The sequence below is a fragment of the Gossypium arboreum genome, chromosome 5 (assembly GCF_025698485.1).
Source record: "Gossypium arboreum isolate Shixiya-1 chromosome 5, ASM2569848v2, whole genome shotgun sequence".
Taxonomy (NCBI): domain Eukaryota; kingdom Viridiplantae; phylum Streptophyta; class Magnoliopsida; order Malvales; family Malvaceae; genus Gossypium; species Gossypium arboreum.
In genome coordinates, this window is record NC_069074.1 from 38,492,804 (window position 1) to 38,507,127 (window position 14,324).

At 37.1% G+C, this 14,324-nt stretch overlaps 1 long non-coding RNA gene across 1 annotated transcript; it reads right to left on the bottom strand.

The window, feature by feature from the left end:
• Window positions 1-13,349: 13,349 nt before the first annotated feature.
• LOC128292589 (uncharacterized) lies at window positions 13,350-14,324 on the bottom strand. Its single transcript, XR_008282574.1, has 2 exons — window positions 14,045-14,324; window positions 13,350-13,743 (listed from the first exon to the last, which is right to left on the bottom strand). It is a non-coding gene; the product is annotated as an uncharacterized LOC128292589 (long non-coding RNA).

Here is a 14,324-nt window from a genome sequence, read left to right on the forward strand (position 1 = left end):
CGTGACATAGGCATCAGTTTCTGCCTGAATATGTATCTTTGGCTCCCGATTTGTCCTAGAAGACTATGTAACCTTATTTAGATATATAGAATGTAATAAAAACTACTGAAAAGTATAAATTACTACTTTTAGTATGAAAACCTAAATATATACTAAGATGCTTTGATTTAATTATTAAACAAGCTAAAGTTATGTGTAAAAAAGGATGTAAATAATAGTGTAATTCATGGTAGATCAGTTCTCAACCATGCCATCCTCTTGCTTGCTCACCTTTTCAATCTCAGTTTCCATCGTTCACCACCACAGGGGTTAATAAGAAGTTCTAACATCTCTTGTCATAGGCTGAGACTGTAACACCCCGAACCCGTGACCGTCGCCGGTGTCGGACACGAGGGGTTAACGGGCCAAATCCTCTCAAAGTACCAACCAATTTGGCATTTCCAGACAGGCTGCAAAACTGCGTCACTGTCGCCTTAAAAATCATATCTCGAGTTCCAAAACTTGGAAACTGATTCCGTAAATTTTACCTGAATTTAGACTCATATATCCATCCATGGATTTATTTCTAGAATTTTTGGTTGGGCCAATTGGTACAGTTTATTAGTTAAAGTCACCCATGTTACAGGGGTCGACTACACTGACCTTCGCGCGTTACAACTTGAATATCTCTCTGTACAGGGCTTTAATACTGGTGCCGATTGTTTCTAATGAAACTAGACTCAAAATGGAATCTGCACATATAAGGCATGACTTCTAATTCTTTCTGGATAATTTATAGTAAATTTTCAAAGTCGCGACAGGGGACCCAGAAACCGTTCTGGCCCTGTCTCACGAGAGCTTTAATATCTCTCAGTATACTGCTCATATGGTCGTTTCGTTTCGTCCATATAAAAATAGATTCATCAAGGTTAAATTTAATAATTTATTCACTATTTAATTCTACTTCTACTATTTTTAGTGATTTTTCAATCTCATCTCACTGCTGCTGTCCGCAACAGTTACTGCAGTAGACTATGCCAATTTCATGAATCTTTCCTTGGCCTTAATCATCCATCATACATGACACAAATTATGGCCACCTTATCAAAATTAAAGTTTCTAAGACTCGTGGCTATAGGTTCTAGCATCCCACTCGACGACCACATAGGCCATTTTCACATGGCTTAAAGTTTACAACCCACAGTTCAACAAAACATAATAGCCTATACATGCCAAATGTTCTTCAACAACGAAGACAATACCAAAAGATTTCCAGCCGGTGTAATGACTTCAACGACGGTTCCGATCACGCAAACAATACGAGTCCGAGAGACCTAAAATGGGTGACAAGAAAACACCGAGTGAGTTTATAACTCAGTAAGTCATAAGCATTCATCAATCCATTGATAAAGTTACTACAACATGAAACAATAAACGAGGCTAGGTACTCATCCATATCGAATCTATACCATAATTCCTCGGACCTTTCGGTCCAATCTCATACCAAGTCATACATCCACATTTCATATTCTACACAACAAGATATTTGAGGCATTTTCACACACTAACTCATTTCCACCACAATCATACAATTTCAATCATCACATAGATTTAAGGCTTACCAAGTTCAACCCCGAGCATGAACGTATTTCCTATTCGTCATGAGCTCAAGGTACTTACCCGATCCGCTGTCCATACTCAACTCGATGGAGACACACCCTCCATATAATTGTTCGATCGGAGATATATATATACATATATATAGAGTACGCACACACAGTGCTTATTACTCGATTTCGCACACTTAGTGCCATGCAATTTAAGCCCGCACACATAGTGCCATACCCTTCGAGCTCGCACACCCAGTGCCGTATATTTCCAGCATGCACACTTAGTGCCATATATTTTCAGCATGCACACCTAGTGCCATATATTTTCAGCATGCACACTTAGTGCCAATCTCGTCACCGTACACACGTATTGCCCGCACACTTAGTGCCGAAAGCAAACTTTCTACACATTTCACTATTTCTTTTACATTCAACAAATGTCATCACTCCATACACATACATTTTCATTTATATATATATATCATCCCATTAAACACAATTGCATAGATTTTACAATCATTTAAGCAATATCAAACATATGTGCTTAATGACTTACCTTGTGTTGGGTAAAATGGTTCCAACTCGGCTATTCGATGTTCTTTCCTTTGCTTTTGCTTGATTCTCCCCCTCTAGCTTCTTGGGCTAATCAATAAATTAACTAGTTTAACCATCTTGCTAAACATTCATAATTCAATTACACATGCATATGTATGTATGTGTATTCGGCAACCATTCTCACTTATTACCCATTTAGTCAATTATCTAAGCCAAGATAAGGCTTCAATACGGTTGCCTCTAACCGAATACATGCACACCAATCTACTTCATTTGGCCGAATATGCATGTCTATGTTGAGGCCAATTTTACACTTAATACCACACACAAAAAAAACAGCATGCATTTACTAACTAACGCATTACATATTGTAGCTCAATGCACATCTCTCATTTACTACATAACCGAAAACATCATCACAAGCAAATATACACCTTGAAATAGTATATATGTCATACCAATTCATCATGTGCAAACACATATTCATGTAGGTACAAGGGCCGAATCTTAAGTTGTTTATATCCAAATATAAACACATATCCAAAGCTCAAATCTTACCTACCATGCAACATGCATGAATCATACTTGTGGATATACCATGACCGAATACATCACAACACCATCATTTTGGTCATGATTAAGCAAAAGAACTTAATGTCTTACTCAAAATACTAAAAGAAAGTCCAAGAGCCATCAATCCCCATCACATATACCATTAACAAGCTTCATATTTAACATGCAATGGCATTAACACAAAATCCACCTTGGCCAAATACCATCCCCATGATATAACAAAGGTTTGAACCATGGCTAACAAGAGCATCAAGCTATCAACTAAAAACATGCATGAATCTCATGACACAACCTCATACATACCTTAATCTTGATGCAAGTTTAGCCAAATCTCCTTCTAGATCTCTTCCAAACAAAGAAAATGAAGCAAAAATCTCTTCTTCCTCTTAGAAATTTCAGCCAAAGGAAGGAGGGAAAAAGATGAACAAATTTTTTTGTTTTTTCTTTCTTACCTACACGGCAATGGGGGGGGGAAATGCTACACTCACACACATTTTTTTTTGTTTCTCTTCCCACACCTAATTATTTTATCATTTAATACATCATGCATTAACAAAACATGTCATAACATGTTTTCTTTGCCCATAATTCCTTGCCATGGCCAGCCACCACCTATAAAAGGGAATTTGACATGCAAGTCCATTGTTTTGCATGCATGCTTTAATTAGTCATCACACATTTCCTATCGTACTTTCAAAGTTCACTACTAAGTCCTTTCTAGTGAAATTCACCTTTATAACACTAAATCAATCATCAAAATGTCACACACAAATTAATACATATCATAGGCATCAAAATAAATTTTAAATTATTTTTATGCCTCGGTTTTGGTCCCGAAACCACATCCCGACTAGGGTCAATTTTGGGATGTCACAACTCTCCCCACTTAAGAAATTTTCGTCCCAAAAATCTTACCGTAAATAGGTTTGGGTATCGCTCTTTCATAGAGTCCTCGAGTTCCCAAGTGGCTTCTTCAATTCCGTGTTTATGCCACAACACCTTCACTAATGGGATTTTCTTATTGTGCAACTCTTTACTTCACGCATCGAATGCGAACCGGTTCCTCTTCATAGCTCAAATTAGGCTGATTCTCAATCTCGACGGAGCGATTACGTGCGATGGATCGACCTATATCGTCAAGCATCGAGACATGGAAAACGTTGTGGATCCTTTCAAGCTCGGGGTAAAATTAACTGATGCGCTCTTGGTCCAACTCGTTCGGATACTTCATACGGACCAATGAACCTCGGACTCAATTTTCCTTACGGCCAAATCTAAGCACCTTCTTCCGGGTGAGACTTTGAGAAATACCTTGTCTCCAACCCGATATTCAATGTCTTTCCTTTTCAAATCCGCATACGACTTTTGGCGATCCGGCGACCTTCAAACTTTCACGAATTACTCGAACTTTTGCTCAAGATCCTTAACCAAATCAACCTCAAGATTTTTCCTTCACTAAGTTCATCCAGAATAATGGGGTACGGCATTTACGATCGTATAAAGCCTCGTAAGGCGCCATCTTGATACTTGATTGAAAGCTATTGTTGTAAGCAAATTCAACCAAAGGTAAATACCGTTCCCATGAGCCACTAAACTCAAGGATGCAACATCTCAACATATCCTCGAGTATTTAAATTATCCGTTCGGATTGACCATCGGTTTGGGGTGAAAAGGCTAAAATGCAGCTTGGTACCCAAAGCCTCTTGCAATTTCTTCCAAAATCGCGATGTAAATCTTGGGTCTCTATCCGACACGATAGAAATAGGCACCCCATGCAATCGAATAATTTGGGAGACGATAATTCGCCAATTTATCAAGCGAAAAATCCGTGCGGACAGAATAAAATGAGCGGACTTGGTCGGTCTATCAACAATGACCCAGATCGCATCCTTCTTACTCACGACAATGGCGGTCCGGATACAAAGTCCATGGTGACTCGATCCCATTTCCACTCGGGTATCGTGATCGGTGAAGTAATCCCGATGGCACTTGATGCTCCGCTTTCACTTGTTGACATATTAAACATCTCAAACAAAGTCGAGATGTCTCGTTTCATACCATGCCACCAAAACCGACGCTTTGGTCATTGTACATTTTAGTACTACCCGGTGGATTGACATTCGACTCGTGAACCTCGTTCAAAATCATCGAAACAAGTTCCAAATTCCTTGAATACATAATCGACCCTTGAACGTCAAGCAATCATGGTCGTCAATCTGAAATTCGATTCCTCCTTCAAACACATTCGCTCGCTTAGCAACCAATTCGGCGTCGACCTTCCGAGATTCAAGTACTTGATGAATCAATAACGGTTTGGTCTCTAATTCGACTACTAGCACCTCATCGGGTGAAACGGATAGATGAGCATCCATCGCTCTCAAAGCAAACAAAGGCCTTGCGACTTAAAGCATCGGCCACCACGTTGGCCTTTCCGGTGATAATCAATGATGAGTTCATAGTCTTTCAACAACTCAAGCCAACGTCTTTGTCGCAAGTTTAAATCTCTCGAGTCATCAAATATTTTAGACTCTTGTGGTCCGAATAAATGTGACACCTTTCTCCAAACAAGTAATGCCGCCATATCTTCAAGGCGAACACTATGGTCGCTAGTTCAAGGTCATGGGTCGGATAGTTTCTCTCATGCGGCTTTAGTTGTCTCGACGCGTAAGCCACAACTCGACCTTCTTGCATCAACACACAACCTAACCCAAGCAAGGATGCGTCATCAGATTTGACAAACTCTTTCTGGGACTCCAATTGTACTAGTACCGGGGCCTCGGTTAAACAGTTTTTAGTCGATCGAAACTTTCTTGACAGCGTTCGACCACTCGAACTTAACATCTTTTGAAGTAGTTTTGTCATCGGCAGCTATCACCGAAAAACCTTTCACAAATCGTCGATAGTATCCGCAAGCCCTAAAAGCTCCTAACCGGTAACATTCCTTGGTGGTTTCCAATCGACTATGGTCGAAATTTTGTTCGGGTCCACCACGACACCGTCACGGACACCACGTGCCCCAAAAAGCTAACCTCTTTCAACCAAAATTCACATTTCTTGAACTTTGCGATAACTGCTTATCTCGTAAGATTTGCAACACTAGCCTCGGTGTTCAAAGATGTTCGCCATCTCGAATAGACCAAAATGTCATCGATAAATACAACTACGAACCGATCCAAGTATGGCCTGAAAATTCTATTCATTAAATCCATAAACACCGCAGGGGCATTAGTGAGCCCAAACGGCATCACCAAGAATTCGTAGTGACCGTACCTCGTTCTAAAAGCGGTTTTGGGTATGTCCGATTCTCGGACCCTCAACTGATAGTACCCCGACCTCAAATCTATCTTTGAAAACACCGAGGCTCCCTTTAATTGATCAAACAAATTGTCAATTCGTGCCAAAGGATATTTATTCTTTATCGTCACTTTATTGAGTTGACGATAGTCGATGCACAACCTCATACTTCCGTCCTTCTTTTTCACATATCTCTGAGCGGTCATAGAAGATATTATCGCTGGCACTCCTTTTAAATCAGTAGACTCGACTCGGACTACCTCATTATTTGCACTCCTCAAATCAATGGTTTTCCTTTGCGATCCACCATCGCATCATGTACGGTCACCAATCCATACCAAGAATAACATCGAATTCATCAAATGGTAGAAGCATCGGATCGACCGGAAAAGCGATTCTCGAATTATTAGGGGCATCTCTTGCACACTTTATCAACGAGTACGTATTGACCCAAAGGGTTTGACACTCGAATTACGAACTCGAGAGACTCAACAGTAGAGTCTTCTTGGATGCTAAAGTTTCACATACATATGAATGAGTAGAGCCGGGGTCAATCAATGCAATCACACTAGTATCAAAGAGAGTAAAAGTACCGTGATAACGTCAGGGGAGGATGCCTCTTCTCGTGCGCGGATGGCATATGCTCTAGCAGGAGCACGGGTCTCGGATCGAACAGCCGTGTCGGTGGCTCCTCTCGATTACCACCCCTACCTCCTGAAATCCTCGGGGTCTACCTCTAGCCGTCGCCCACTAGATCTTGCAACTTGCATCTTATTCTTCTCATCTAGCTCTGCAATCTCTAATGAAGTGGTCCTTGAACCACATCCGTAATGAGCCCTATTAATGACTTACCCCAACATTCACCTAGGTGTCGTCTTCCACATTGGGGCATTCAGGTTTCTCTTAACGATTATTGCCCACACTAGCTACCAAGTAGCTCTGGGTCCGTCGATGGTCGCTCGATGGAAATTCCCGCATCGCCTCGATTTACTAGTGTCCTCCCCGAATTTCTTTACTGATCGAGAACGGAGCTTTACTCACCGATCTTTTACGATAATCTCTTGCTTCAAATTCAGCCTTCTTCTTCTCCTTTCCAAGTTCTTCCGCCTTGCGTGCTCGTTCGACTAGTGTTACGAACTCCTTTATCTCCAAAATACCCACTAGCGACTTTAAATCTTCATTCAATCCTTCTTCAAATCTTTTGCACATAGCAACCTCATCAGCCACACACTCCGAGCATACCGACTAAGTCTTACAAACTCATGTTCAGATTCAGATCTTGTCATACGGCCTTGCTTGAGCTCTAAAATTCCTTACGCTTCGATCGATGAACCGTTGACTAATATATTTCTTCCGAAATTCGTTTGAAAGAAATCCCAAGTAACTTGTTCCTTTGGGACTATGGAAATCAAGGTCCTCCACCAATAGTAGGCTGAGTCTCATAACAAAGATATAGCACACTTAAGACATTCATCGGGTGTGCATGACAGTTCATCAAACACTCTAATGGTGTTATCAAGCCAGAACTCGGCCCTTTCGGCATCATCGGTAACTATAGCCTTAAACTCCTCGGCCCCACGCTTCCTAATCAAGTCCACAGGTGGTTTACTCAGCCTCACAGGATTAGTAACTGATGGCATTACGGGCTCTTGGGGTGGATTATTTAAATTCGGGAATGGTTGGACAGCCGGATTGGTTCGGGCATATTGCGCGACCCACTCATTCATCATGGTGAAGAAGGCTTGTTTCGCCCCTTCATTTTGATTATTCGCGGATGACTGAGGCTCAACAGGCGGTGTCCCTTGCGCAGGAGCAGCCGCTACACTTTCAACGTCATCTACCAAGGGTCTCTCTACCCCGGGTTCCATTGCTAATCAAAACAAAATTTCAACCGTCAGAAGTCATCACATTATTAAGCACTAACGATTTGGCATGTATAGCTAGACTCACACGCGCTATGGTAGTCCTAGAACCGACTAAACCATAGCTCTGATACCAATAAAATTGTAACACCCCGAACCCATGACCGTCGCCGGTGTCGGACACGAGGGGTTAACGGGCCAAATCCTCTCAAAGTACCAACCAATTTGGCATTTCCAGACAGGCTGGAAAACTGCGTCACTGTCGTCTTAAAAATCATATCTCGAGTTCCAAAACTCGGAAACTGATTTCGTAAATTTTACCTGAATTTAGACTCACATATCCATCCATGTATTTATTTCTAGAATTTTTGGTTGGGCCAATTGGTACAGTTTATTAGTTAAAGTCACCCATGTTACAGGGGTCGACTGCACTGACCTTCGCGCGTTTCAACTTGAATATCTCTCTGTACAGGGCTTTAATACTGGTGCCGATTGTTTCTAATGAAACTAGACTCAAAATGGAATCTGCAAATATAAGGCATGACTTCTAATTCTTTCTGGATAATTTATAGTAAATTTTCAAAATCGCGACAGGGGACCCAGAAACCGTTCTGGCCCTGTCTCACGAGAGCTTTAATATCTCTCAGTATACTGCTCATATGGTCATTTCGTTTCATCCATATAAAAATAGATTCATCAAGGTTAAATTTCATAATTTATTCACTATTTAATTCTACTTCTACTATTTTTAGTGATTTTTCAATCTCATCTCACTGCTGCTGTCCGCAACAGTTACTGCAGTAGACTATGCCAATTTCATGAATCTTTCCTTGGCCTTAATCATCCATCATACATGACACAAATTATGGCCACCTTATCAAAATTAAAGTTTCTAAGACTCGTGGCTATAGGTTCTAGCATCCCACTCGACGACCACATAGGCCATTTTCACATGGCTTAAAGTTTACAACCCACAGTTCAACAAAACATAATAGCCTATACATGCCAAATGTTCTTCAACAACGAAGACAATACCAAAAGATTTCCAGCTGGTGTAATGACTTCAACGACGGTTCCGATCACGCAAACAATACGAGTCCGAGAGACCTAAAATGGGTGACAAGAAAACACCGAGTGAGTTTATAACTCAGTAAGTCATAAGCATTCATCAATCCATTGATAAAGTTACTACAACATGAAACAATAAACGAGGCTAGGTACTCATCCATATCGAATCTATACCATAATTCCTCGGACCTTTCGGTCCAATCTCATACCAAGTCATACATCCACATTTCATATTCTACACAACAAGATATTTGAGGCATTTTCACACACTAACTCATTTCCACCACAATCATACAATTTCAATCATCACATAGATTTAAGGCTTACCAAGTTCAACCCCGAGCATGAACGTATTTCCTATTCGTCATGAGCTCAAGGTACTTACCCGATCCGCTGTCCATACTCAACTCGATGGAGACACACCCTCCATATAATTGTTCGATCGGAGATATATATATACATATATATAGAGTACGCACACACAGTGCTTATTACTCGATTTCGCACACTTAGTGCCATGCAATTTAAGCCCGCACACATAGTGCCATACCCTTCGAGCTCGCACACCCAGTGCCGTATATTTCCAGCATGCACACTTAGTGCCATATATTTTCAGCATGCACACCTAGTGCCATATATTTTCAGCATGCACACTTAGTGCCAATCTCGTCACCGTACACACGTATTGCCCAAGACACTTAGTGCCGAAAGCAAACTTTCTACACATTTCACTATTTCTTTTACATTCAACAAATGTCATCACTCCATACACATACATTTTCATTTATATATATATATCATCCCATTAAACACAATTGCATAGATTTTACAATCATTTAAGCAATATCAAACATATGTGCTTAATGACTTACCTTGTGTTGGGTAAAATGGTTCCAACTCGGCTATTCGATGTTCTTTCCTTTGCTTTTGCTTGATTCTCCCCCTCTAGCTTCTTGGGCTAATCAATAAATTAACTAGTTTAACCATCTTGCTAAACATTCATAATTCAATTACACATGCATATGTATGTATGTGTATTCGGCAACCATTCTCACTTATTACCCATTTAGTCAATTATCTAAGCCAAGATAAGGCTTCAATACGGTTGCCTCTAACCGAATACATGCACACCAATCTACTTCATTTGGCCGAATATGCATGTCTATGTTGAGGCCAATTTTACACTTAATACCACACACAAAAAACAGCATGCATTTACTAACTAACGCATTACATATTGTAGCTCAATGCACATCTCTCATTTACTACATAACCGAAAACATCATCACAAGCAAATATACACCTTGAAATAGTATATATGTCATACCAATTCATCATGTGCAAACACATATTCATGTAGGTACAAGGGCCGAATCTTAAGTTGTTTATATCCAAATATAAACACATATCCAAAGCTCAAATCTTACCTACCATGCAACATGCATGAATCATACTTGTGGATATACCATGACCGAATACATCACAACACCATCATTTTGGTCATGATTAAGCAAAAGAACTTAATGTCTTACTCAAAAATACTAAAAAGAAAGTCCAAGAGCCATCAATCCCCCATCACATATACCATTAACAAGCTTCATATTTAACATGCAATGGCATTAACACAAAATCCACCTTGGCCAAATACCATCCCCATGATATAACAAAGGTTTGAACCATGGCTAACAAGAGCATCAAGCTATCAACTAAAAACATGCATGAATCTCATGACACAACCTCATACATACCTTAATCTTGATGCAAGTTTAGCCAAATCTCCTTCTAGATCTCTTCCAAACAAAGAAAATGAAGCAAAAATCTCTTCTTCCTCTTAGAAATTTCGGCCAAAGGAAGGAGGGAAAAAGATGAACAAATTTTTTTGTTTTTTCTTTCTTACCTACACGGCAATGGGGGGGAAATGCTACACTCACACACATTTTTTTTTGTTTCTCTTCCCACACCTAATTATTTTATCATTTAATACATCATGCATTAACAAAACATGTCATAACATGTTTTCTTTGCCCATAATTCCTTGCCATGGCCAGCCACCACCTATAAAAAGGGGAATTTGACATGCAAGTCCATTGTTTTGCATGCATGCTTTAATTAGTCATCACACATTTCCCTATCGTACTTTCAAAGTTCACTACTAAGTCCTTTCTAGTGAAATTCACCTTTATAACACTAAATCAATCATCAAAAATGTCACACACAAATTAACACATATCATAGGCATCAAAATAAATTTTAAATTATTTTTATGCCTCGGTTTTGTGGTCCCGAAACCACATCCCGACTAGGGTCAATTTTGGGATGTCACAGAGACTTTAGCTCCGGATGTGGTACTTGAGTCTTAATGTGACGATTAATGAATGGGTTTGTTTGTCAAATAAGTGTCACGGCAAAGAGTTCTTATAAGAAGCTCCTTGGAAGGTGTCTGCACGTATGAAACTAACAAGTGTAACACACATGAAACTAACAAATGGAAGAAAAAATTCAAATTTCAATGCAAAATCTCTAAACATAAATTGATGTATTTCAAAATCTCAAAATCTTTTGGTTTTGGTCTTGTTTGACTTCAAAATCTTAAAACAAATTGAAATTTTATTTTTATTTTATTTTATTTATCATTTATTTGAAAATCCTAAAAGATTTTTACTACTTTTCCTTTTAATTTTTACATGTGTTTTAAATCCTAAAAATTTAATTGATTTTTACTTATTCCATAATTTTAAATTAGATAATGTTATTAGCAATGAAAATATCACAATTCTACTTTAAATGAATATTATTAACAATAAAAAATATCAAAGTTTTAGAATTAAAATATTATTAACAATAAAATATTTATAACCACAATTTTAGAAAAAGAAATTAAACAACAAAAGTTATTTTCGTCAATTTAAATAGGGTTTACTTTGTTATGATTATATATATATATATATATATATATATATATAAGTTAATTAATTTAAATTTAGAACAATTTATTATATTTATTTCAAAATTTATCTTTGATAACTATTAATTATATAATAGATTTAAATCAATTAAATAACTTGTTTAATTTTGTTTTCATTTCATTTTAATATTAAATTAAACTCAAATGACTAAATATGAAATTACTCAATCAAAAATATCCAAATTCAAAATAATTCAAATTTAAAATAACTCAATAAAATTTAAATCACAAATATTTCGATCTACATTGACCCAACCTAAAACCAACCAAACAGCCCAACTCACATGTATACCTCATCAAGGTTTTCATATATATATTTGATTCCTAATTTGTAATTTTGGACCCTGAAAAGAAATTATTTTTTAATTCTTTCTTATATCGATTAAATTAACTCATATCATCTTATTTGTACATTTCTTATATAAAGAGTCGACTTTTTCTACCATATCATCTTCTTATTTTGGATGAGTTTGAGTTACTTCTCCTATACAAATTTCTACCAATTCTTAACCCATCAATCAATTGGGATATATTTTGGATGAATTTAAGTAATTCATATAATAGTGATAAATAAAATTATGACAATTTTCAATATTTTAAGCACTCTAATGTGGTAAAATATCACCCAACCAAAGAAAAATATATGGTAAATGGTACAGATACTCTACAACTTGAGAAAATGATCTCTTCAATGGAAGGGCTTTGCTATAGTAAAATCAAACTCTATAAACTCTATTTTCTTAAAGTAAATTTAAGAGTAAAATGTATTTATATTTTATTATTTCTACTATTTTTATTTAGGGTATTTAAGATAAATAATGAAATGAAAATAAATAAGTTTAATTTTAATTAAAAATACATCAAACAAAATAAATATTTATTTTATTAGTTAAAATTAAAATAATGAAAATGCGATTTTTTTAAATATTATAAATCTTTTAGTAAAAATTAAATTTATACCTTGAAGCCCAAAATTTATTTATTTATGTTTCTAGTTCCTTAATTTCCTCCAAGCCAATATTGAAGTAAGCAAATTTCGTATGTAAATTTAAAATTAATCAACTAATTAAATTAATTGGACACCATATTTTTTAAATTATCATATTTTAATTATTTCCAAAATTTTAACATGTATAAATATGAAGAATTAGTATAATCAGATTTAATAATTTATTTTATATCAATAATTTAAGGAGTTTAACAAATTTTGTAAAGGGAAAAAGATAAAAAAATGAATAGTTATAACATATAAATATCATAGATTAAATGTATTTACCGCAAAACAAAATAATTTTTTCTTATGGAATAAATGATAAATTAACTCTCTTTTTCCAAAAATTTGGTAACCTAAATTAATGCACTGCATATATATATATATATATATATATATATATATATATTGTAGTAGCTCAAATTTGACCTAGCTGAAAACAAAATAAAAAATTGGATAAATAAATATTTATTTATTTAAAACGTCTATTACAGTCCAGTTTACAAAAGCCCAAATTAATTGAACCATTTAACCTAGACCTAGCAGACCGGTTATAACTTGTAACCCAGTAGCCCAAATACCAATAACCCAATAAACCCAACTACCCAGTAGACCCATTTACACCCTCAACCCAAAGTACACAGAGCCCAAACGGCCCAAGATATTAGCAGAATACAGAGAAGCCTAGGGTTTCAGAAACCCTAGGCTCCACAATCATCCCGAAAGACGCGCCTTTTCGAATCACGTCGTTCCAGTAGCCACCATCAGCGCTGTGGTTCCAGTTCCCATGCCACGCCGCAATCGGCGCATGGATCATGACCCACCGCCGAAGATTGCGCCATTAACCTGCAAGAAAAGGAAAGAAGCAAGCAAATCAAGAATCAAAATAGGGTTTTTTTTTTTTAGATTTATTTGTAAACAGTATAAATGGATGTAAAATACGATGTAAAAAGGGGACCGACTTTTTCTTACAAAAAGAAAAATAAAAAGATATACAGAGACATAAAAGAAAAGTTCGAGCATTTTCTTAAAAAAGGTGATTAAAGTTTTATATTCTGTTATTTATTTGTTTTTTTTTCTTCTCAACAGGCATACAAATCGTTTTTTAAAAAAAAAAACTGATAATATTAAAAGAGAAGAAGATTACCTGTGTTTTACCCAGAAGAAAGAAGGTTTTTAGCCTTCTGAGCCATCGTATGTGGCGGCGCGTGGGCGCGTGAAAGGTCGGAGACGGAAGCTCAACGGAGCGCTGAGAGCCCCTTCCCCATTCCTCTTTCAGAGGATTTTCTTTTTTTTAAAAAAAAAAAACCAGGTTAAAAGTGATTTTTTAAGCTAAAAATTGGCTTATATAGCCTTATTAAAACGATGTCGTTTAGCTTAAAACAATAAGCTTTAAAACGGCGTCGTTCCAAGGAGGATCCATGCGT